At 43.2% G+C, this 25,777-nt stretch overlaps 1 protein-coding gene across 9 annotated transcripts in view; it reads left to right on the top strand.

Moving 5' to 3' along the window:
- Window positions 1–25,777, top strand: part of STOX2 (storkhead box 2) — a 174,276-nt gene that overhangs the window by 47,753 nt on the left and 100,746 nt on the right. The window contains exon 1 of one of the 9 annotated variants that reach the window (XM_072950488.1): window positions 10,873–11,388. The exons of the other annotated variants lie outside the window; for them this stretch is intronic. The gene's annotated coding sequence lies outside the window, so the exon portion shown is untranslated. Of the gene's footprint in view, window positions 1–10,872; window positions 11,389–25,777 lie in introns of those variants that run through there. 9 annotated transcript variants of the gene reach the window in all.

Raw genomic sequence — 25,777 nt, 5'->3', positions numbered from 1 at the left:
CTCACCCCTGCTGCTCAGGGCAGAGCCCTTTCTGCCTACCGTCTGTGTTTGCACCCAACCAGACCTTGTCTGGTGTGTTTGGTGCAAAGGTGCGTTCCTAGGTACCAGAGAAGGTGAGGAGGAGGGGGAGCGTGCAGCCTCTAGGTGGACAAGGTCCTGGGGAAAGAGAAGGACCCCTCAGAATGCCAGTCCTGACTTTAGAAGTGACTTTCAAGCAGGGTTTATAGTAGAGCACATGTGAATTTTAGAATTAGAACAAACTGGTTTGGGATCCCAGTTTTGCTTACTACCTGTGTGACCATGAACTACTTGTTCTCTGCTTGCCTCAGTTTCTTTGTCTGTGAAATGGGTTGTGGTGATTACTTACCTTTTTTTTTTTTTCGGCATCAGTGTGCCACTGATGTAAGTGACATGCCTGGCAGGTTGTAGGCTCCTTGGGGTGGTCCTCAAAAATAGGGACAATGATCATTATTCCTGTATTCATGATGATATGAACATTAATACATCGAAAAACATCTTAGTTTAAATCAAGACCCCAAAGAGAGCTGAACTTTAGATTGACAGCTCAAAGAATTATCAAGAGGAAAGTGGACATGCCCATGTAAGGACCATCCAGGTTAAAATGAGAACATTAGCAGTATCCCAGAAGCCTCCTCACCCCCACCTGCATGACTCCCCCTTCCCTGCTCCCCAGGTAGCCGATTCTCTAAGCTTCTCACCCTCCGCAGACGCTCAGTGCGGGTTTCCCAGATTCCGGGCACTGGACCCCAGTGGGCGAGGTGGCTGGGGTTCTTGTCCCCCTCGAGCTCACATTCTGGAGGCGGGAGCCAGGGGACAAAAAGACACATGAATTAATTAATCCGATGATTTCAGATAATGCGAGGTGCCATTATGAAGAAAGTAGATAAGATAAGGGCTGAAAAATGGACCCAGCAGAGGGTCCTTCTGAAACGGGGTCAGGGAAGGCCCTTCCTAAAAAGTGACATTTGGGAAGACCTGGGGAGGGGGAGCCCCTGTGGAGGGAGAAAGCCTGGGGCCTGAGGGCGTGGTGGAGAGAGAGGCCGGAGTGCAGGAGAAGGTGGCCCTGGAGTAGACAGAGCTCACATCGGGAGGGCCTGGTAGCCATGGGAGGTAATTGGGTCTTGTTCTAGTTGAAATAGGCCCTAAGATCAGCTGTAGTCAGTGCTGTGAGGCAAACAAAGTACTAAGGAAATTCAGAGGAGGGAGAGAGTGCTTCCACGCCTGTCCTTTCTAATGGCATCTTCCTGAACGTTGGGTAACGTGTTATAAACCCCGTTCACATGTAGGGCCTCCATCAATCCTTACGTCCACCTATGAGGGCCACAAGAACAGTGTTCCCTGTCAGGGGTGAGGCAATGGAAACTGAGGCCTCAAGCCTCGTTGCGGAACTCTTTTTACACGCAAGGAGCCCACTGATCCTCCTCTTTGTCTTATTAATAACATAATGGCTCAGAATCTTCCTGCCTAAGAAACCGATTCCCTTCTGCAGGGGCCAGCGAGTCTTGTGTCTTCCTAAAGGGTATTTGTGGAACATGAGCCACACGCAGTGCTCATGAAAGAAGGGGTCCCAGCTGAGTGAATGTAGACGTGGTGCACAGCGCCCCCCTCCCTGGAGAGTCCCAATGTAAAATGGTGTAAAGGCTCTGAGAAGGTCTGCAGTGATCAAACACACTCCCCTGACCATTTCCCACACCTGGCCTTAGAACCCCTTTTTATATGCAGCGTCCGTGGACATCTCAAGAAACGCAAGTTCTGGGAATGCCATTAGGAAAATACCAGCTGGGAGACTTGCTATTTGGTGTTTACTAAATGGTCTCTTGAAAGAGTTCAATTATTTCCTGAGCCCGAAACTGCTCTCTCTGTGAAAGGATTAGAAACCACATTTGTAAAGCACTTCCATATGCTTAGCATGGAGAACCTGGATAAACGGAGATTCAAAGTGTTGAAAGTCATAAATCCACTCCTGTTTTGAACACTCATGTTAATTACGTTGCCCTGTGAACTCGTGGCGTTTCCATGACTATCGTGCCGTGATTGGCTTGTACTTCTGGATTGTAGGATGTGTCTGGTTTAAAAGATGAATGTCCTAAGCCACGCGTGGCTTTGATTTTGGATTAGTATCCATAAGGATGTGTATTTACATAGAAAAGAGTCCATTTATAGATCACTGGCAATCTTCTCTACCTGTTTTCCATCAGATTCCTCTTTTAATTTTTTTTCTTGCTCTGACTTAGGGACTTAACACAACTTTACCTGGCGTTGCAGGAAATGTTTCTGATAGATGTTCACGGAAACCCTCCTGAACACCGGCAGTTTGTGGACAAGTGCCTGATTCACTTCTAACTTCTTTTGTCAAGACGTAAGGGACCCAGGCAATGATGTGTTTGTATAATTTGATGCCACTGTTGTTTTCCCTTTAATTGCTCTTTCACTTAAAGTTTCAAAGTCCCTCATTAGTGTTTCTAAAACTGCAACAATTTGTATTTTGGGAACTCTCAGACTTCTTTTTTTCATAAAAGTTACTGCGCCTTACAGTATTTCTTTTATGTTTATACCACCTTCCTTCAAGATAAAAATAGGTAACAGTTTTGTAGCACTTAATGTTCAAGAAATTGCTCTGTGTGCCAGATGTATACAAACTCATCGAATTCTGGTAGCCCCCCGAAGCAGACCCTGGTGTTATAGCATAGACTAGGAAACCGAAGGAGAGAGGTCACGGTGATAGGAATGGTACAGCTGAGGTCTGAACCCAGGCAGTCTGGCTCACAGTCTAAGATGTGCAATCTGTGCACATAGACGCTCCATAAAACTATGTTTCCTCAGACGGTTTTCACATTGCTATGGTGCGAGATGCTGCTAGCGCTGTTTTTCTTAGAGAAATATATATGTTTGAACTCATGTTCCAGATAGGAATGATGCCTTTCCCACTAAGTTTGTCGCTTTCATTCCCAGAAATTTTTGTGGAAGATACAGATGACATAAAGTCTGCCAGGTGGACTTGAGTTTTAGGACATGGTAGAGTAGGTGGAGTGGCTGGGAAGTCAAAAGAAGTGAGTTTCAGTCTTAGCATTGACTCGGACGAGCTCTGGGCCCGTGTCCGTGTTACTCGACTTTTTGGAGCCTAGTTTTTACGAGTACAATGATTTTAGCTTCAAAGTTCCAGGAAGCCGCCACGCCGAACAGTAAGAGAAAGGGTTTTGGTTGCAGGACCACCCCCTTGAGAGAAATGCAGGATCAGGGCTGGTTCATTTCGGGGTGACCTGGCCTTGTAGCACTTTCCCGGCAGTTGTGGGGCTACGAAGAGCAGGGATGGACGGGTCTCCCAGAGAGACGCCACCTTTAGAGAAGGTGCACCTTTGTTTGAGTTTTTCTGGTATGCTCTTTGTCGTTGTCAAACAATTATGATTTTTTTCCAGGTTGTATATTACTACTGTCAACAAATTTTGTCATTCTTGCTTGTTAGCACAAGTATAATCATCATTGTCAGAGGAACAATGCTCAAAGGAGTTTGCCTTTTTTCCTTCCTGTTGTTAGTTTGGTTTGTGAATCAGATTTGACTTGAGCCCAACATCCTGACAGCACTTCAGGTGTCACCAGTGACCTTCGTGCTCAATGGCAATCATGTTAGAGCAGCTCTCAGTTTTGAATTAGATCGTTATTCTCATTCTGAATTTAATATCCGATCTGGAAGATGCCTCTTCGGTTTCTCATAGTATTGTTGATGAAACGTGCTCTTGTACAGAAGGGACATGAGAATCTAACAGACTAATTGCACCAAAAAAGACCTCATTTCATTGTATGGCATTTCGCACCTTCCTTAAGGCCTCCTTATTGCTCTTCTTAAGTTTTACATTTAGCTTATCTTTAATGTTATTTGAAAAATCTAAGACTAGAACAGAATACAGGCAAGTGTAAACGTTTAATCACCTGGGCTCGCTGGCTGTCAGTAATAGAAGTCTTTGAAGTTTGTTTTCTTATGACTAGTTACATTTGGCCTGTCAATTTGGTTGTAAATTAAACTTTGTTTTATCGCAGACTTGATGGACTCAGACACTGCACTCGCTTGAAAGGATATGAAATATTAGCTCATGGACAGGTAGGGGCAGGTAATACAGGTCTACATAAAATATCTGAAATGATCAGTGGATTTTATTTTTTAAATCAACATGACCAGAGGTTGAAGCAGTTCACCCTCATGTTCGCTGTCTGTGGTACAAATGCCAGGAAAGAGAGAAAAGCTGTTTTCTGCTGTACTTTTTTTCCGTGAATGAGGGCTATTTTTTGTGTCAAGGAATCAGTGGCTAAACTTCCCATCACTGGCTTTCAGCTCTAGAGCTGCCTAGGAACAACTTTGTCGATCTTAGAGAAAATCATGGTAGGAGTGTGTTCACTCCATACTCTCAACAAAAATAGTCAACAACCTGTAATAAGACTAGAAGAGAGTTTTATTTGAGCCAAACTGAGGACTAGCCCGGAAGCCAGCTTCCCGGGTTGCTCTGAGGCACTGCTCAGGAGAAGCATGTTTCCAGCACAGTTTTATATCTTGTTACCACAAAGAACATTAACAAGTCCAGGGATACATTCCTTCAAGGTTTCAAAAAAGAAAACCCAGAGATCAGCACATACACGGCGAGTCAGCGTGGCCTTGGCACCTGGGAAGGGGGTCTTATCGTCAGGGGAGGACTAGCATTGGCGTCCCAGGAAAGAGGCGTTTAATCTTTACTTCAACATGGACATTCTGGTCAATGTGCTGTTTTTCTTCAGTAATTAAAGCGGATGTGCAATCTATGTTTGATAGGCCACAAGCAGGCTGTTTTTAGTTAGCATAAAAATCAAGTTAACTCACGTGTAAGCCAGAATGACTTCCCTAAATTTCAATACGTGAAGTTTTCTTTTATCAATACGTAGGCATGTGGGGGTCCCTCAAGTGCTTAAAAATGGTTTTTCTCTAAAATTCCATTTTCATTTCCTGATAGCGCTTTAGGAAATTGCACCAAGACTCTGACTGATTTAGAAACTCCCAGATTGCCTTTAAAACTTACTGAGACTAAGGGGGGAGAGGGGGATATAGCTCAAGTGGAAGAGCACATGTTTAGCATACACAAGGTCCTGGGTTCAATCCCCAGTACCGCCTCTAAAAATAAATAAGTGAACCTAATTATGCCTCCCCCCCAAACAAAAACAAAAACAAAAGCCCAAAAAATAAAACTTGCCGAGGTTACTTACTGAGGGTTTACACAGAAATGTCAAAACTGTGACCCAGGAAGAGAAGGTGAAAGAACAGAACTTGTTGAGCCCAAGCGCCCAAGCAGCAAAGGCCAGCCTGGCGAAGGGCAGACACGCCGCTTCCGGACAGGGCGACTGAGGCCAAGTGAGCACTCGGAGAATGCGAAGTCTGGTTCCTTCTTGATCAGCCCATCATTAAAAGTGTGTAAAAAGGTCATAGTCGGCCCCTCCCTCTCCCTCTTCAGAGACAGCCCGCATTCTGTCTATGGAGTGTGTACCTACTTTTAATCTGAGCACCAGACCCCTACACCTCGTGGCCTTTCTCTTGCCTTTCAGTGTATCTCTCTGAATAAATCTACCTTCACTCAAAAAAAAAAAAAAAAAAAAGAAAGAAGGAAAGAAGGAAAGAAAGGTCATAGTCACTCCAAACAGTGGCCCATCAACCATTATCCTGCTTTACAGTGGGGCTGGCCGTTACCTGTTTTTTGTCATCCTGAGAACAGGTTTCCCTTTACGAATGCAGGGTATGTTTCCCATCCGAGACCTTGTACCATATAGTTAATGCTTGGCTTGTGCCGTTACTGTCAGTCCATTGATGTCCACTGAGCCTCTTTGCTGCTCCAGGTTCTGTGCTGGGCTCAGGGGACCCAGAGGTGAGTAGCTTCTCCTCAGGATCTCTCACAGCCCCACAGAGGGTAACAGACAGGGAATGAATTTACCACCAAGGGCCACGTGTTGGTGGAGCATCCCCAGAGAGCGAGGGGTGCACCAGGAAGAGGACCTGATTGCTCAGGAGAGTCAGAACTCCTTCAGCTTTTCATGTGTGAGGTTTGAAATTTGTATGATATGGGCTGAAATTAATATGCCTCTCAAACATTGGCGTGTGTCCGAGTCTGGGTTTGGGCACCTGCTCAGTGAATCTGTATTTACCCTACATGCCTCTTTTTTTCAGCATGATCACCATGACGACAGCCTCTCAGTGACCTCTGAGATGAAATGTTAGGGAAACATTTGGACATCCAGCCAATAAATCCCAGAAATGATTTTGCTAATAAAGTGTAGTGACAGCTTTAGAGAACACTCTAGCATCCCAGGTAGCCATGGACCATCATTTCTTTAAGTCCTTCCTGTATGTACAGATTGGGTAATGGATGACCCATCTGAATCTTACTAGGGTGTCTGGGTGTGCTGGTGAGGTGGCGGAAGCTTCTCCAAAGACGAATGCCATCCCTGAGGTGAAGGTGGCGCAGGTGCCCATGAAGAGCTTAGGGCAAAAAGGAACTGAATTAAACTAGAGGGAGACGTGTCACAGCAGTGCTGTTGATCCTGACTGTCAAGGAGTCACATGCTCAGCTTTTCTCATGGAATCAGTGCTGTTAGTCTTTGACTCCAATTCAAGACCTTATGGAATGTAGCAAGACCTCAAAAGAGTGGAAATATGGTGCCTGGCTTAACTGAGTTTTCTGGTTTAGTAAGAGTAAACCCTTTTGTTAAGAGTAAACCCTTTTATTTAAAAAAGTAAGCCCTTTTATTTAAAGGAAACCATTTTATTTCCTTCTCTGCCCTTGTCCCTGAAAATATGCCTTTAATTTGGAATTAAGTTTGAAAATACAGTGAATTCCTTTGATTCTTTTGGGGTTTACTTGGGGTTTGGGAGATTTTCTCAGGTTCATTTGACTTTGGTGTTAATCCTCATGTTGAGAGATGAGAATACAGCTCTTGGAAATTCAGATGATGTTCTCTGACTTTGCACAACTAAATAAACACTGATTATGTATTTACTTGCTACGTGAAGGTTCTGGTTAGTGAAATCACCGTTTAGCAGTACAGCAGTGATGCGGGCTGTTTTTCGTACGACAAACTCAAGAAAGCAGGCTCTTCTACTCTCTTACAACACCGTTTTGCCACCAGAAGGAGAGAAAACAGACAATAAAGAAAATGAAAACCACTGCTTAAAAATACTGTCAGCGTCATTAGAGGTGGCCAGAAACTGACCACCATCGAAAGCTATTCCGAATCCATGTCCGTTATCAATGGTTCATATAGGTTGATGGGTAGAAACAGATGTTTGTAAGGTATACCTAAGCTCTTTTTTACTGTAACCATAGGAATGTGGTGAAAGGTTAGAAACTGTAACGTTATCACCTTTTCAGTGGGCTTACTTACAGTTTCATCATCGGAGGTAATTTTTGTTACTGTATCGATTTGCTACCTGATTGCACAGTTTGATAATAGGAAGCGCTTTTATTCCTCAGATTGAATCAGTAGAGCTGAAATTCGGTATAACTGTCAGAACGCTTAGAATAGCCATTCATCATGCTATTAATTTGCTAACTCAGAGTCGACCTGTGTTCATTTTGGCTTCACTAATTGTCAGTTTTGTGATTATTTGGATAGAAGTTGGACCAGAGTTACCTTTTTGTGGGATTTGCGATGAGGCTTATTAGATTATATAATTGCACAAATAGAAACAATCAGTGACTATTTAAAGCTACTTAAGGGACTATTCTTTGGAAGTTCCCCTGTCCTTGAAAACATTGATAAGCTATTTAAACATCATTCTTCTCAGTCTAAAGGAATCCCGGAGACAGTTTACTTTTCCTTGCATTTTTTTCTTTTTGTGATGTATTCACTCTGGGCATTCTTACAGAAGGACCACGGAATGGGCTTCTGAGTTGCAGAGGGCTACTTTAAGCAGACAGTCCATCATGTGACACGGGCTCTTTACCAACATTTGTTTATGAGTTGATTTGGAGCAGCTCAGAACCCATACTTCCAAAGAGAAAAAATCATTTGAAATAGTGAATACATTTTTAGACTCAACTACCAACACCGATTTCATTCTTTATGCAGCTGTGATGTTATCACTCGTCTCTCTGACCCATAATACTGTTGTATAACGCACTGAAACTGGAGTCCTGGAGCCACCATCTGATTAAGGTGCCTTTGGTGGGCTGGCTCACCTAGGTAGGAAATTAATATTCTCATCATATTAGTAATGTCCCCTACGTTAGGGATTATGTTGGCTTTTTGTGATGCGAATTACCATTTATAAGGTTCTTTCTTGGGACAATGCATTCTCCAGCGGATTGCGGTTTATAAATTTTAAGTCAGGGAACACCTGCGTACATATTTAACTTGTAAGAATGAGGGTAAACTGTTTAACAATAAGGATCCTCAGAGATTTAAAACTCTTTCTTTGAATAGTCACATGATTATGATCGTCACAGCATTTCCATCGTTCTCAGTCTTTCAGCATCATCTCAGCTGTGACACTGAGCAGGGAGGGTTTCAGTTACGACTGTGTTGAATGTGAAATTGCTGGTTAATGGGACCTTCTTTATCGATAGAACTTCATTCTTAAAAATATTAAAGTGTACTTTCTAAGAGGATTCTTTTTCAAAAAATGTTAATAGCACTTTACTTGTTTCTTTTTTTTTTCTTGGTTGAGGTATAGTTGATTTACAATAGGATATAAGAGGATTCTTTATTTCACAGTTTTTATTAATCCCAGTTATTCTGCCTCTGGCAAGCCCACATTCATGGAGTTTACTGAATGTAAAACTTGCTTGGAATCTTACATGATTCTATCCTGAAAGTTAAACTTAAGACCTAGGCATCATGCAGATACCGGTCTCACGTGGCTCACTTAATGCTTGCCTAAAATTACTTATAAGCTTTGTACTGCTTTGATCCCTTGTCTGTTTTATCTAATGTGAGGCCACAGTGATTATCATTCTGGTGAGCGGGTACCATTTCTGCCTGGGTTTAAGAGGAGAGGCCGTCCTCACACAAGGGAACCCCAGCCTCTATTCCTCGGAGCCAGATCTGCTGCTCCAGGTACTCCCATGGAGTTTCGGTTTTGGTTTTTATTTTATTTTGCAACTGTCTTTCTCCCTTTAAGGACTGTGAAATTTCTCCAGGGAATAAGAATTCTTTGCCCTCTTCTTGGCTGCCTCACAGAGCGCATGTCTTTTTTTAGTGCCTCGGATAGGCGCTTCCTGCTCTTTTTTCCAAATCTTGCTAAACTTGAAAAAGTTTTTGAACCCTGAAAAATGTGTATCCTGATCTACTTTCAGTACTCCTGCCAGTGAGTAAAATTATGCTAATTGCTTTTAATCTCCTGGTCACTTCGGTTTTGGTATGAGAACATCTTAGTACTTGTGAACAGGCTTTTGTGCCAGAAAAATAATATAAAACCCTTGCTCAGAAAAATAGTGCCATTAGGGGCCATCAGCCACACCTAATAATGGCAATTAATGACAATCAGGGGCCAACTCACTGCCTGCCATATTCTGACATTTTTTTTTAAAGGAGCAAAACATATGAAGTTTATTTTATTATTATTATTTTTTTACTTTGTGCAAATATTTTTACATCTGCTTGTGATTATTCTGCCTTGTAACTACCACCTCAGGCCCGGTTCTTTTTAGGGGGAAAAAAAATGAATTCCTTATGTAATAAGTTATCGTTTGGAAAATTTCTCTGACAGACCGTGAGCTCTTCTTATGAAACATTCAATACAAAAAAAAGAAAAAGGAAAAAAGTACAGCTATAATTCACTGCAGGAATTTGGGTTTATAGTAGAAAGATGGTGGCTCCTATGTATCCAAGCTAGTTACTTTGATAAGGGTGGAACTTTGTACCGCGTATATGAAGGCAATAATGTAATATGAAGAACTGCAGCATAAAGACCCCCATCACATGGATAAATGATCACTTGTACCAAGACAGTGAGGCATCAAGGGGAGCCTTTGGGAAGATGCTCAAGATGCTTATTTACTAGAAACATCTTCAGCTCCAGGGGATACGGAAGCATACACCCTAAAGGCAGAGTAACAGATTCCAGAATATGTGTCATCATTATATGTACTTGAAAAAAGCCACAAGTACATTTTAAAAATTTACATGTAAGGGAGAAATACAAAAGCCGTGTGTCAGAGACTTGACTTGCAGATTTAACGTTACTAACAAACGGGGCTTCTTGCAGATTGTGAAGCGGTGGTTTTTAAAATTAGAAGTTGGGTGTGTTGTAACCTGAGCAACATATGATATAGCTGTTGCCAGGGTAAGGGGACTGCTTTTGCCAAAAGCTGAGTAAACAAACAAGATAAACCCACATAAATGGATGACTCTGGTCCCCGCAATTCATTGACCATCTGCTTAATTTTTTTTTTCTTAATTCTGTGTTTTCTCCCCCGACGCTACCTATGTATCTGACACTTTGGAATTCAGATCTGCTCTAATGAGATTAGTTAGCCATCTTAGTGTTCTGCTGTTTGCTTTTTCTGTGAAAGTTTGAAGAACCATGAAAACCCTGGACTCAACCCTCAGACCTAAACATTTCAGAACGTCATGTTCTGAGACTTGTGTAGAAGCTGCGAATATTACTTCTCAGATTTTTTTAAGTGCTACTTATTTTTCCAGAAGCCGTCCCTTTATTTTTAATATGAAGGGAGTCTTCAGGCTTTTCCCGGCATGCCACATCCTGCTGGCACGTTTAGATCTGCCTGGAAGCATTTTTGTATCGCACACACCTAAAAACGTGGAGGACTGGTTTGTTTCTTGGCATGCTCTGTTCTGGATTTTAGGAGGGTGTCAAAGACAGCCTTGTCGACTGTTGAAGGACCTTGATGGCAACCCAGGACATGCAGCCTTTCCTCTGGCACACTGTGACTTGGGGTTGTCTTCGCAGAGACTGTGGGTGTAATAATGCCACGTGGTACCGTCTCACAGGTGTGTTGAAAGCGCGAGACGATGTGTATGAACAGGCTTTGAGTTCTTTGGAAGAGAGCAGTTTCAATCAGGCATGTAATTAGTTTCATCCCCATTATTATCGTGCTTCTCCTAAAAACTGCCCAGGGAATTCCACAGTAACAGCCCAGTGTTGTGGCTGTATCAGCCTGAAGCCGCCAGAGCTGCCCTCCATGGAAGTGGCTTCATTTTCCCAGGATTGTCACCCCAGTGCTCCGCGGAGAGGTTGAAATGACGTCATCTCAGATCAGAGAGTGCGGCCGAACTCTGCCCTCCAGGCTTGCTGTCCCCTCCGGCTGAAGTCCCGGCACCTGCCTTCTGTTGTGCAAAAGCCCACCTTTTCCGCACACCGGCTGGATGTCTCAGACAGCTTTGCCTGTGGCTTCGGTAAGTGCATGGTGAGTGGACTGTCACTCCGTCTCCCTTAGAGAAGGGCTGCTCTGACTCAGACACGGTTCTCGCAGTATCCCAGCAGATGGCAAGAGACAGACCGCAGAGACTTAGAGAGAAAAAAAAAATAATGGCTTGGGTGCCTGCAACCCACGTTCTGAGCTGCATCTCCAGTTGGGATATTTTCTTATCGGTGACATTGTGGGAAAGTCTTCATCCCCCAGGAAGAGTGAGCTTTTTGCAAGTCATTTTCTTTTTGGAGGTGGGGGGTGCCTGCCCTTCTCTTCAAACCTAACCCTCCCTGCTGTCAGAACTGAATAAGAAAGTCTTTTGTGTGTACTGTCTCTTAGAGACGGGGAGAGCCCTGTGGCCAGAGCTTGGATTCACAGAATTCTCCTGAAGCAGCTGCGATCTCGAATTGACTCCTGGAAAGCTCAGAGAGTCTCAGGAGGACTGGAGGTTTCGAATGAGCTTGTATCGCTGTTTTGAGTGTTTTAAAACGTACTTATTATTTTAAGTGATTGTACAGAGCCTTTCTACTGCCTTTTTCTCTATATTTGTAGAACTGTGTGCATATATACTCAGAGACTACATATATTGCATGGTTTTCGAGGATAATTACATTTGCATGTTGCGGGAAACCTTTGGCTTCTGTGCACCCTCAAGAACAGACTAACATACATCTCACCAGCTCCCGTTCCTCAGGCTGGGAGTGGCTCCTTGCTGCCTCATTCACTTGCCAACGTTCTGCCCCAGGGGGCGCCAGAAAAGCCCGTCACCAGGGGCCTGAGGTGATGAGATAGTGGGGAAACAGCTCCAATGCTTTTGCATATTTATTTCTCTCTGAGAAACGGAGGTTCTTCCCTTCTTTCTCTTTCCCCCCGTGCCTCCTACTGGCTTTCATCTCAGGCAGGTGGTGGTGGGTACCACGGTCCAGGCCTTAGAAGACGGGGCAGGAGGAAGGGGCAGTGGGTTCTCTTCTCCTCTGTGATTGCACTTATTGATGTCGAATCGCTTTTCTAAGGCGTCTCTGCGTGTGCCCCAGGCCAGGTCCCCTTTTGGGGAGGAGAGCCGGGGACTGGGTACCCCGGGGCTGTGCGCCCTGGGGAATCCTACCTCACGTGCTCTGGGAGCCTGGCCTCCGCACCCGCATCGCTGGCTCTTCCCTTGCCTTTCCCGCAGCGGTCGCTGGTGCCTCTTTGCAAAGCCCTCTGAGAAACTTGAGAGACAGTGTGTATTTTGTCAAAAGAGAGAGGAAGCGGAAAGTCAACTTAAAACCTGCTCTTGAGAGCAATGGCATTTTGCTTATCGTAGTCTTACATCAATTCTTTGGATGGTATTGACCCAGGGACCCCAAGCCAGCTGGCGTTTTACAGGAAGATTTTGCTGATAGGCGCCTTAAACCCCTACGTGCTCCCCAAGAGGTCCAGATCTCCTGTGGACCCAAGTTCTGTTTCTTGGGGACACCTGAACCCTGTCCCCGACACACAGACTTCTTTTTGAGAGAGATCGTGTCTGTCGTTTGAACTTGGAGGGGAGACTCCAAGTAGTCGGAGTCATTACCCCCAACTTGGCCAGGCCCCAGTCTCCTGGCAGCTTCCCAAACACGCCTGCAAAGGCTGTGCGTGCTGACCTTCCAGGGGTGTCAGGGAACCTGGGCTTGGTTCCCTCTGGGGACAGTGCCAACTCCGGCTCTGAGCAGGGCGGGGATGACTAATAGCCTTCTCGGTGTCCCTTGTTTATAGTATTCATAACCAGAAAGGCAGCTCCACCAGAGAAGGGGTTTCTAAAAATGAAAAGTAGTCACATTAAGCGGGGCCCGGAGGAGAGGCTGTCAACCGAAGTGATTTGAGAGGTGCTAAAAGCCCCCCTCCCCCGCACAGAGGCCACCCTTCTGGCCGCCTGCCCGGCAGGGGACCCAAGCCCCCTTCTCTCGGCTGCCCGGCTGTGGTCTGACCAGTTGTGACCCTGCTGTGCCCTCACTCTTGTCTGCAGAGTGAGTGGGGCCGATTGGGGTTGCTGGGTAGGTGATGTCAGTGAGTGAGGTGGGCCAACGGGACAGTCTTGGCCATTGTGTCTTGAAACTGGTGGCCCTCTGGGTACTATTGTGACTCAGGAATTGACAACTAGACCTCAGGGTGAGAAAAGCTGACAGTGCGTGCCCCGTGATACACATTCGGCTCTGTGTCGGGTAAGGACCGTGGAGATGTGGGGTCCATCCTCGTACTACGACTCAGCTCCATCCAGGAATAAAGGCCCTAGGCTGTGCTGTTGTTGAACTGAAACAAACAGACAGCCATTTAGTTCTCCAGCAAAGATGGGTTTATTGGGGATCAGCAGAGAATTGCAGTTCCAGGTTTGTCTGCAGCCACAAGGAGCCACGTGCATGGCCCCACAGAGCAAGGGAAGGAGAAAATTTTTATGAAGAGGAAATGGAAGTTGGGAAGGTTTCAGGAAACAGAGTCCACAACTGGCTTTTCATTGGCTGAGTCCTTGCCGGGAAGGAAGAGTCTTTCTCCTTCCCGTTGGGCTGGACGGTCTTCGCAGGGCGTGAGAGCTCCCCCTGCTGGTCACCCAGCTCTATTTAATGGAGGTTTCTGTTTATCACACTTTTTTTTTTACAATATCTTTTAATTTTTTTTGAATGCTGTAAATCTGTAAAAATGTCCCCATTTCTAAAAACATTATGAGGACTAGACAACAACAACAAAAACCCAAGACCTTATGTGTGAGCTGAATTTGACTAATTTTCCATCTTTGGGATAAAAACCCGTCTCTAAGTTCTCTTTTAGCTCAGAAGTTTATGGGCCTTTGATTCCTGTTACCCCTGAACTAGGACCCTGCTAGTATGATCCTTGGCCCAGCACGTCAGCCTTTTCTGGGAGTTTAAGAGAAACGGAGAACCTCGGACCCCATCCCAGACCTACGGGATCTGCGTTTTCACACGGTCCCAAAGATTACAGTTTGAGAAGCCCTAGGCTTGAGCATTGTTTAGGGAAAGGTTCTGCTAAAATGTTTCAGAGTGGGGGAAACATGAACATTCATCAGTATGTGAGCTCGAAAATAGGCTTTAGATTAATTCACTGATGGAAAGAATGAATGGGTCAAAATATATAAAGATTAGTGTGGATGAAAGATGGAAACAAAGCCGGTACTTTGGTTGGGATATTGTTGTGCATTCTGTGGGCACCGGGGAGCTTTGAGCTTCTGGTTGAAGATAAAGGCTTTTTTTCTTTTTTTAAACTCTATTAAAAATTCTAAGCACCTACTTGATGCCACACTGTTGACATACTTCCACATTATTTTACTAAGTACTGACAACAGTATTTTTTCTTTTTTTAAGCTTTAAATTTATTTAAACAATTTTTAATTGAAGCATAGTTAGTTTACAATGTTGTGTCAGTTTCTGGTGTACAGCATTTTGAGGTAAGAATGTTGACTTGAATGCGTTAGACTAGGGAGCTGAGATGCAGGCAGCATGGGAAGCCATCCAAGGCCACCTGCTAGCAGGGGAGAGCTGCGATTTGCACCCGGGAGAGCTGGTTCCCTAGAAAGCTGTCCAGTCCAAGCTCCTTTCATATAACTTTGCCAAGGCCAGGCCTTGCTGGAGACATTAACATTCTGGGATGGTTTTTTTGAGGGGGGAGAAAGACTGTCTTTTAGATCTTCGTTGGAGGGTTTGCCCAATAAAAAGTGAGAGCAACTCCAAAATTGATCTGTTTTTGCCGCTTCGTAAGGACCGATTATTCTGAGTCGTTTCTTGCGCTTAATCCAGGAATTTGGTGCCTTATTTTGATTTTGAATTTGAGTTGCGGACAATAGCATATCGAGAGTGTATCCTCAAATCTTGGCGTTAAAGAAAAAGGAATGGGTGTGAATTTAAAAAGCACGTTTGTTGGTTGTGCACCTTTTATGAAAAATCTCCCTCTATAACGACTTCTTCAGTTTAGTATTTAACATCTCAAAGCCTTTGGAAGGACTCTGCCTTCTCAAAAGTTGCCGAAGATTTTCAGCTATTGTTATCATCAGACTTCAAAGCAGAAACTGCAGGCAATTTTAATGCCAGTGCTTTTAATCCTAACCTTTGTATTGAGATTAGGACCACAAAGCAAAGCCCCTAATGGGTAAACCGAGTTTTTTTGTTTGTTTGTTTTGCTTTGTTTTTCTTCTCCCCAAAGAATTACAGTGAAAGCCCCATTCTCTGGCACTGTTCTTTACTCACTGATAGATTTTTTTCTTTTTTGAGCTCGAAGCTGTGATGAAATCTGCACAATGGTATCTGTCGTTAAAAAAATAACCCGAGTGATGAAAGGACGTGGTACTTACAGATCAACTTCAGGTGCTCACAGCCTGTTTCTACAAAAGATAAAGCGTCATAACTCTCCCTCAAACTGTATGTGCTATTATTTTAGTTTTTGAAGGATGTACGTGTGGATGGGGGAGGCGTTGGTGTAAATTAGATACAGTGACCTCACACAGCCTCAGCCCAGCTTCCGCTGACCCTTTGCCCACAGAACCCCCTAAAATAGCCGCTGTCCCCACTCCTTCTCACCGTCCCACCTTCCCCACCTCCGTGGACTCTGCACCCATCATCCACACACCTTCCTGCTGGCAGTCAGTACATCGAAAGTAGGTGCAGTACAGTGGCTGACTCCACAGAATGCTTCTGGAGAATTTCTAGTCTGTATATGTATTTTTTTCAGATTCTTTTCCATTATATGTTATTATAAGAAATTGAATATAGTTCCCTGTGCTTACAGTAGGTCCTTGTTTATCTGTTTTATCTGTAGTAATGTGTATCTGTTAATCCCTAGAGATGATCTTACTAAGTGAAGTTAAGTCACTGAGAGAAAGACAAATATCATATGATATCTGTGACATATGGAATCTTAAAAAAATGATACCAATTTTATTTACAAACCAAAAATAGACTCACAGACATAGAAAACAAACTAGGGTTACCCAAGGGGAAAGGGCCCGGGAGGGATAAATTAGGAGTTTGGGATGAACAGATACAAAGTGTTTTTTGTTTTTTGTTTTTTTTTGAACTGGAATTCAACATGAGTTACTACTTGAGTGCATAGAAAAAGCTGATAAAAATACTGCAATCTCTATGTAAGAGGACGTTTAGTCAGAAATATTCAGAAAGAGTAGTGTTTTATGTTTCATTATGTTAATCTCATCCCCATTCAAGCCTATTTCAACCACGATTTAAATTTCCCATCTGATTGCATTCTCTCTCTGGCGCATGAGCCGTCATCCGTGTAGTTTCGTAACACGGGCGGATAATGACCAAAATGATCATAGATTGAGATAACTTTCGGGGTCTCCGTTCGAGAGGTGAAACTTAATCTGAATGAACAACTTTAAAATAACTTATTTGGACTGATTTGAACTTGAACTGACCTAGAACTGAATTAATTACATGCAACGAGGGCCCCAGCTGAAGTGCCATCCTATACTATGCTTTCTGACCAACAGTGCCACGTGAGAAGTCTGGGTAAGTGACAGATACTAGGACTTCAGATCCAACTCACTGTTCTGAAAAATTGCAGAAAAAATGTTGGTTCTAAAACAGGTTCCAGTCTGTTCTCTCTTCACGAGAACCTCCAAGTGGAGTTTGGGAGACCGAATCCCTGGGATGAAATGCCATTCCCTTGATCCGCCTTCGACCTGGCTTTGTTTTTTGTGGGTGGCGTTTTCTGTTCCTTGACCCTTTCCTCCCCATTCACATCGGTCTTTATGGGTTCCTGAGTGCCGGGTTCCCACTTTTTTTTTTTTTTCCTAGCAATTATAAAAGAGAAAACAGGGCATTTCGCAGACATAAAACGTTCTCATTTCCCAGTGAGTCCGTTAATCCTGGGCGATTAGAAGAGTTCAGCGAAACCTAATTCAATGAAATTCCATCACTTCATTCCATCCCAGTTCTGGAGTGTACCTATGGCTGCATAGAGAGGAACAAAGCCGAGACCTTGGCCAGCGTCACAAAAACAGCTTCCTCCCAGCATTTAGGTTGAGTGCTTCGTGCTCGTGGTCGGGCAGCTGTGCTGCAGAGTTTCAGCAACTGTTAGGATTTAGTCTGCCTGAGTTGCCCTTCAAACTGCTTGTCTGATGTATCTTGCTACTTAGTTTGAAGGCGGCTTCATATTTCATAGAATTTTATAGCTGGAAGAGACCTTGGGAAACTTCTGGTCTAATGCATTTGCTTTGGAAATGAAGCCACGAAGCCCACGGAAGTCAAAAGACTTGCTTGAGGTCACAAAGCCAGTAGGTGGCAAAAGCCAGGCTGGAGCCCCAGTTTCCTAACTCCTGTTCCAGTGGTTTCGGTCACTTATTTCAGAATAGGATGTAGTGGTATTTTGCACCTCCACACTCAGGAGGGAAGTTTTCCAAGGAGTGCATGCTGTTGGAGATTTCAAAACCTTAGACCGCTTTATATAGCTGCTACTGTTTTCCCTTTTATCAGGCCCAATTTCTAACGTGCAGACAAGTAGAGAAACACAAACCCGATAGCCAGCTTCAGCAGTCTTCAATTTATGGTTCTTCGTGTTTCAGCTGTATCCCTACCTACTCTCGCAGCCCAGATTATTTTGAAGCAAACCCAGACATCGTATTATTTCACCCGTAAATATGTCAGTATGCATCTCCAAAAGATGGACACTTAAAAAAAAAACCCGCAATACTATTAATAACCTGAATAAATTAGCAGTGATTCCATAATGTTGTCAAATATTCTATAACCTGTTTAAAAAATCTGTTGTAAAGATTGCGTGACCATTTTATTTCAAATACATTTTTCCTTTCAAGGGAGACACGAATTCAGTTAAGAATGGTGAGTATTTTAGGTCAATGAAGATAGAGAAAGGGGCTAAAAAGTGTCAATATCACTGATTAAAAACCTGCCACGACTTTATAATCACTGAGGAATTTACTAGATAGTCACTTGACTTTGGACTGTTTTAATTCTCTTTTCTACCTAAACTAGTAAATATTAATGTGATAGTTTCCAAAGACATTGCAGCTGTTGTCTTTGCATCCTTTCAAGCTGAGTGTCAGTGTATTTAAAGACACTCGTCACCATGGAAAAGGAGAAGGTCACGGTTATTTTGCCACAACTATGCCAGTGGCCACGAGGCAGAGCTAATTTGCCCCTTACTCCTGAAGCTACGTCAGCTTTGGATGAGGGACAGGGACACGTGCTCCCCTTTTCTCTGGAACACAGGAAACAAGTCGGCTTCTTTCCTGATATGCACAGGTTTCCCCCAAAGGGAAGCTGTGCTTTTATAAGCTGCCTGAGAAGTTCTTGAAGCATTATCGGGCCATCTCGCTTGGTTTATTTATTTATTTTTTTCCTTAATGAATCCAGCTTTGGTTTAGGAGTTTGAAGAAGTCAAAGAATTGTCATCAACAACATGGTTGCAGGTTGAGTTGTGTCTCCCCAAATTCCTGTGTTGAAGTCCTAGCCCCCAGGACCTCAGAACATGACCTTATTTGGAAATAGAGTTGTTGCTGGTGCAATTTGTTATGATGAGGTCATACCCGAGTAGAGTGGCCCCAAATCCAATATGATTGGTGTTCTTGTAAAAGGGGGACATTTGGACACAGATATGCACATAGGTGGAACAGCACGTGGAGGTAGGGGCAATGCAGCAGAAGCCAAGGAATGCCAGAGGCAGCCAGGGAACCAGTGGAAGCTGGGAGTGAGGCCCGGAACAGATTCCTTCTCCCAGCCCTCACCTTGATCTTGGACTTCTAGCCTCAGGAATAGGGAGACAGTTCCTCACGGCAGCCCCTGCAAACTAATACAAATTCTCCCCTTAAACAAACAAACAGAACATTAAGAATGAAAACATTAAGTTAGCAAAGTTTGATGGGCTGGAGCCTTTTGGGAGGGTGGACTTTCCTTTTTCCATTGTTGTAGCAACTTAGAATCAGAAGACCTTGGCACTGAAGGGCCCTGGCTGGGGGCTTGCATGAAGTCTGCAGGGGCACCTGCCGGGCTCAGCCTGAGTCCAGGGTCACTGGCTCACTTCTGCTTTCTCCACCCCCTTTCTGTTCATTCTTGACCTCAGGACCTTTGCACAAGCTCCATATCCCAGGGGTAGTCTCGTCCACTTGACCTGCTAATCTCCCTCTCCTTTCCTTCCTCTTCCTTTAAGTCTTCATAGTTGGATAAAAATATGCCAAACTGCTTCATTTCAGCTTTCCCGACCCAGAATTGAAATTCCCACCCTCCTCTTACAGAAGAAAGGCCACGCTGATTTAAATTTATCCCTGTCCTCAACCCTTCTAGTGCCTTTACCCTTTGCCTGTGTGTTGGATGCTGTATTTTATGCCTCCTGATCTTGTGCCTGCCCTCCTTCTGCCATATGTTAGGTCACGTTGGAGCTGAGGTGGGACCAGTGTTGGTGCCGAGGTTGACCACAGGAAGGCTAAAGTTGGAGGTAGAGGGAAGTGTGGGCAGGACTCGCACACGGTGAAGGGGAGGTGGTTAGAAACACGCATCAACACAGAGGAGACTTCAGACTTGGGAGATCTGGCCAAGAATCAGAGACTGAGGAAGAAATAGAAAACCAGGCAGACTGACCATGTGGGCCCAGGAACCAGGGTGGATGCATGCAGTGTAGACGGTCTCTGGGAGCGGCTGACGTGTGTGTGCTCACCATTGGGGGCCTGAGTAGGACTCGGAAGGGTTGGAAGCCCTACCTCTTAGGAGGTGCGGAGACCGTGGGACTGCACCACTGTGTCATCTGAGATGAAAACCCCTCCGAGTTTAAGGACGCTGTCTAATGGGGGCTCTGAGTGTTGTGCTTTCCACAATGCGATGCTTCCCTGACAGTAACAGTTCTTACTGACATTTTACTCATTTTCTCCTTGCAACTCTAGTGGTTTCCAAATCTGCTCTGGAGTGGAGGGTGGCCGAGAGTTGTGCCAAAGGGATGGGAGGGATGTGCTGCGTGGTGGGCCGGCCCCATGACCTTAATCCCTTTTTTGCCTAGCAGATACTGGGTTGCTATTGGTATTTTTCTTTACTCTTGGGGAAGTAAAACCAGCTTTTCTCCCCAAATAAGTTTAATCAAATCAATAGTGAAAATCCTTGACTTTACTACGTTTTATCCCATTTGCTCATCTTTGACGGCAGGGACTTCTGGGGTGTAAGGCTGAGGCAAGAACTTTACATGTATTATCTTATTTAAACTGACCACTATGTATTTTCACTGTTCTCATTTTAAAGCTGAGAGGACTGAGGCTTACAGAGGTTAAATAATTTGTCCAGGGACACAGATGTACTAAGAGGCTGAGACAGGACTTTAACTGAGGTCTGACTTCAAATTGGGTGTTTAGCATTAAACTGGCATAGCCAATAGTGTCAAACTTACAATTCTGAGTTTCCAAGAATTTCTTTTTACTATTCCTGTTGTTCCAAAGCAAAATTTTACTGTGACTTGCTCTATCATTATCTCAAAGTCACAAAGAAACAGAAAAAATGACTTACCATGTATTTATTATTACCCTGGCCCTAATCAACTCTTTTCTATAACAGTGAGAGTGCTTTACAGGGACTTCAAAGTGCATGCATATTTATTATCTTTTATAACAGCACGCTGTGGTGTTTGAACCAGAAAAGGGACACGGCTGCTATCGAATGCAATGGTCACCTTTTCTAAAGGTGAGGCTTGTAGAGGTTTTGTGACTTGACTGTTAGGAATCGTTAAGGCTGACACAGAGCTTCCCTTCTGGTGTTCTTCCCCCCCTCTTACTGTTCTGCACCAGGGCTGTAATCTCCTCCAGAACCTCCTTGAGGTTGGTCGGTGAAATAACACAGGCTGAGAGACGTTCCGTGACACCTGCTCAAGGTGCCAGAGGAAGTTTAATTTAATTTTTTGTTTGTTTGTTTGTTTGCTTTGGAGGGAGAGGTAATTAGGTTTATTTATTTTATATTATTATTTTATTATTATTTTTTAACGGAGGTGCTGGGGGTTGAACCCAGGACCTTGTGCATGCTAAGCATGCGCCCTACCACTGAGCTACACCCTCCCCCTTCAGAGGAAGGTAGTAGTAGAAGCAAGATGTGAGTTTCAGAAGCCTGTGACTGCCTTGGTGTGCCTTCCATCACCCCAGCCCACCTCCCCGGGCCTCCCCCCAGCTGCCTCTTAGGGAGTGTCCTCCCAGCAGGTCTCTGAGTGGCCTTCAGCCCACTGATGACGGAGGGAGGGAGAGGGAGAGAAAGAGGGGGGGCCATCACCATGTCACATATGACCGATTGTGAAAAATGGTAAAGGACGGCTGGGAACTTCGGTTTCATGAATGTGTGTGTGTTTCTTTTAGTGTTCTCTATTTTTTCCTTTTTTGGGGTGAAAAACTCAGATTTTATACTTACTAAGAAATTCTTCCTGTTTAGAGACCAAAAAAAAAAAAAAAAGTGAGCTGCTTGCTCTCATTTCCAGCAATATAGCAGACCATATATCCTGAAAAGCCTCCGGATTGAAAAAATAAAACGCTATGAATTTCCAGGTGAAATATTTCATAGCGTTTCTTGGCTCTTCCATCTCATAAAACACAAATCCGGCTCCATCCACCTTTCAGTACCAGTAAGCTAGCAGCTCAGACCCAGGGTGACTGGCCTGTTCCTACTGAGCAAGGAAACTGGTAAACATAAATTGCAGCAAGATTTGAGTATTTAAAACAGTAAAAGGAAGAAAGAGGGAGGGGGAGGGAAGCGAGGACAGGGAGAAAGAAAGAAGGGAAGAAGGAAGGAAGGAAAGTGGACATCAGTTACCTGGGAGCCGATATCTGTATGGAATTGAGTCATTCTCGGGGCTTTGTGTTGTTTGGGACAATACAGAAATAGTGATTAATTTTAGATTTTTTTTTTAAGTTCAGTAATGCTGGTTGAAATATCGGGGTAATCACTGAGAGAATAGAAAATGAGATTAAGAGAGAAAGAGGATACTTACATGATTTAACATAGCATAATAAAGAACTTTCTGAGCTTTCCGGGGGGGATCCACCTGACCTAACAGTCAGAAAAAGTTGTCAGTGTGTTCAGCCCTGGACCTGGTATAGGGTGTTAATTAAAATGAATTAAATGAACATTTACTGAGCACTAACTAATTGCCAGGCACACATTTCATTTAATCCTCAGAACAACCCTGGAAAAATTGGCACTTTAGTTTTTCCCATGTCACAGAGGAAGAACTGAGGAATAGAGCATTTATAGGGTGTGTCTGAGGTTGTCCAGCTGGGACGAGGAGATGCTGGGATTCAGACACTCACTCACAGATGTGTTCCAGAGGGTTCACGTTGAACTCCTAAACCATCCTGCCTTAGCAACATCCTGGCAGGGAAGTCCTTGCCTTAGCAAAATTCTGGGGACAGGGAGGAGGGGAACTGTGTCCCTCCAATGTGGCTCAAGGCCTCTCCCCTCCTTTCTGTCGTCTGCCTGTCATTGGCCCACCCGCGAGCCACCTCCCGGAAACCTGCAGCTGCACCCAGCTGGAAGGAACCGTTGGCCCTGATCTCATGGGTGCAGTGCAGTGCTGCGGCTCTTGAACTTGGTCATTTGTGAACTCTGGCAAGTGCATAAAATCACTTTCTCTTAAACGTTGACGTTTTAGTTGTTGAGATTGTAGTGGTGATTGTAATAGTCTATCATGGCATAACTGATGCATACTTAAGACTTCTGAGCTCTCATCTCAGCCCGTTATGTTTCAAGTGTTACAGGGTCTCAATGGAAAATACCCCACTTGCAATGCCGCCTCTTCATTAGCATATGGATGATGGCTCCATGAAGACGTTCATTTGTCAGTACCAAACATGGATGTATTCCCTTAGGCCTGAAACTTCAATAATCTCGGTCTAGCAAATATGTACTGGCTCTGGAAAAGTCTATGGAAGGCTTACCTCCAAGAACTTGGAGATACTTAAACACAAGTTGTCTGGAGCCAGGAAATCAGATCAGATATTCTCTAGAAATCAGCTTCCCTCGAGATTTTGGAAGAAAACGGTGTCACAAAACTGCGTCTTCATCAGGTGTCTGGGTTCAACTTTCTGTTTCCTTTATTGCCTTCTGTGTCTTTCTCGTAGCTTCTTATTTGGGTTTGACCTTTTCCCATTTCTAGGATTTGTGGGAAATGGGAAAACAAGGTGGGGGGAAGTCTGGGTAACGCAGGTTATGCTGTATTGTGTATCTTCTTCCAGGAAGCATTTGCCACCATATACAATTTCCTGAGCCGATTTTTGGTGTTGGTAAATGGGGTCATAGCAGAGCCAATGCAATATATATCTTGCCAAAAATTAAACTTCTGCCACTAATCTTTGAGTCTCCACCCCTTTCATCAGGAGAAAGAGAAAGGTAGAGACACTTCCAAATTCTACTATTTTACATTTTAAAATGTCTGATCTTACTGGTAATTTTTCTTGTCTCCTCACTTAGATTTATTTGTTCCTTTTTTAAAGCAAAACTTAATACTTTTGATTAGCCTTTTTCACTAGAGGTAGAGTGACCATATGTTTCTGATTGGCCAGGAAGGTTCTGGTTAAGAGTTTTGTCCTAGTGTAATTAACAGCATCTTTTTTACTTTAAAAAATGTCCTAGTTGAATAATAAATAACATGGTAACTAATGAAAGCTGCTGCAAAGGATTGTTAGGTAATAGCTTACAAGCTGCTTTTGAAATAGAAGTTTCATGGCATCTTTAAAATATCAAATGAACAATAATAGGAAGATTGAAGATTATTACACATAAGCCTGATTACTTAAATTTTGAAATATTGAAGGAAAGTTTTAAAAAAAATCTTTTAAATGAACTTAGTAGAAATCATTACTCTCATCTGTGTATTTTTATTCTGTATTAAAGTTAAAATGTTATTAGTGATTATTAAATGGTATCACGTAAAAGTCCGATAATTTGCTGGGAGTTAAAGTAATTATTTTTAAACAGAGTCAGGAATTTAACTATCTCAGGCCCTTTACAAAAATTACTGTAATTTGACAGAACAGGAAACTCTTGGAGTTTTGCTTCTTTGTTCATGTATGATTTTAATTGTTCATGTATAATATTTCTTTAGATTACAGGAAAACACGTGTTCAAAAAAAAAATCCATCCTTTAGAATCCATCTATGTTATAGTGTGGTTTTTCACTAGCTTGGAAGCGGGTCTGTGGTGACCTGCAAACAGAATTGAGAAAAGAAGACTTTCAAGATTGATTAGTCTGAAGGAGGCATGTGGACTTAACTCTAAATCTCATGCACCGTCTATATAAACCAGCCGAGGGAGTCATTTGAAATCATCCGAAGAATTTTGTCTTCCCTTTTACATGCACGTGTGTTTAGAAAAACTTATCAAGAACTTAGAAATTGGGAGGCTACCCTAGCAATGTAAAGATTTCTGTGAACTTCATTCAGACTCCCCAAAAGCATGAACAAATAACGCCAAATCTAGGAACTGCCCACAGCCATAGTTACGGAGGCAGCAGGACGGGGCAGAAAAAAATCCTAGGCTGAGGATCTCAAGAGAGGAATTCTGGTTTCTCAACCTTTGTATGACTTGGGGCAAATCAGTTACTGCCTTTGCACCTTTGTTTTTTCATTTTTAATTATGATAACAACTCCTACCTGGCTGACCTCAGACCTTATGAGACTCAATAAACTGTAGAGTCCTGTGCAAACATAAGGCATTATTTATTATTCTGTAGCTACTAATGGATCTGAGGAAAGAAATCAAATTCTGACTTGCATCATGTTAGTTGCACAGTGGCAGTCACCTCCTGTTTGGGTTTCTAGCTTCCGTCTTTAAGTTTTCCACATTATCTTCCACTACCTGGCTGGGTTTTTTTTTTTTTTTTAACAGCATTATTGAGGTATAATTGAATACCATAAAATCCAACCATTTTTAAGTGTTCTGTGTGTTTTTACAAATTTATATCACTGTGCAGCCATCACCAAAATTTAGGGTTTTTTTTTGTCAATTTTATATCTCAGATTTATTTTGCATACAATTACTTAAGTTTATTTTATGTATTTATTTTAAATATTTTTTATTGAAATATAGTCAGTTTATAATGTGTCAATTTCTGGTGTACAGCACAATGCTTCAGCCATATAGGAACATATGTATATGTGCTTTCATATTCTTTTTCACCATAAGTTACTATAAGATACTGAATTTAGTTCCCTGTGCTATACCACAATTTAGTTTTAACATGTTTGTTAACATACACTTTAAAGAGGAAAAACTTCGGTATCTATAAACTTAAAAAAAAAATCTTAGAAAAAAATTCTTTCAATCCTGACAAATTGAAATGTATCCTTGAAGGAATTATTTTCCAGTAATGCCTGGGTGGAATCGGACCCTGCCAGTTTACTTTTGAGCTTGTTTTATATT

The sequence above is a fragment of the Vicugna pacos genome, chromosome 26 (genome assembly GCF_048564905.1).
Source record: "Vicugna pacos chromosome 26, VicPac4, whole genome shotgun sequence".
NCBI classification, from domain to species: Eukaryota; Metazoa; Chordata; class Mammalia; order Artiodactyla; family Camelidae; genus Vicugna; species Vicugna pacos.
Note: the sequence above shows the minus strand (reverse complement) of the source record. Positions and strands in the feature narration are given on the sequence as shown.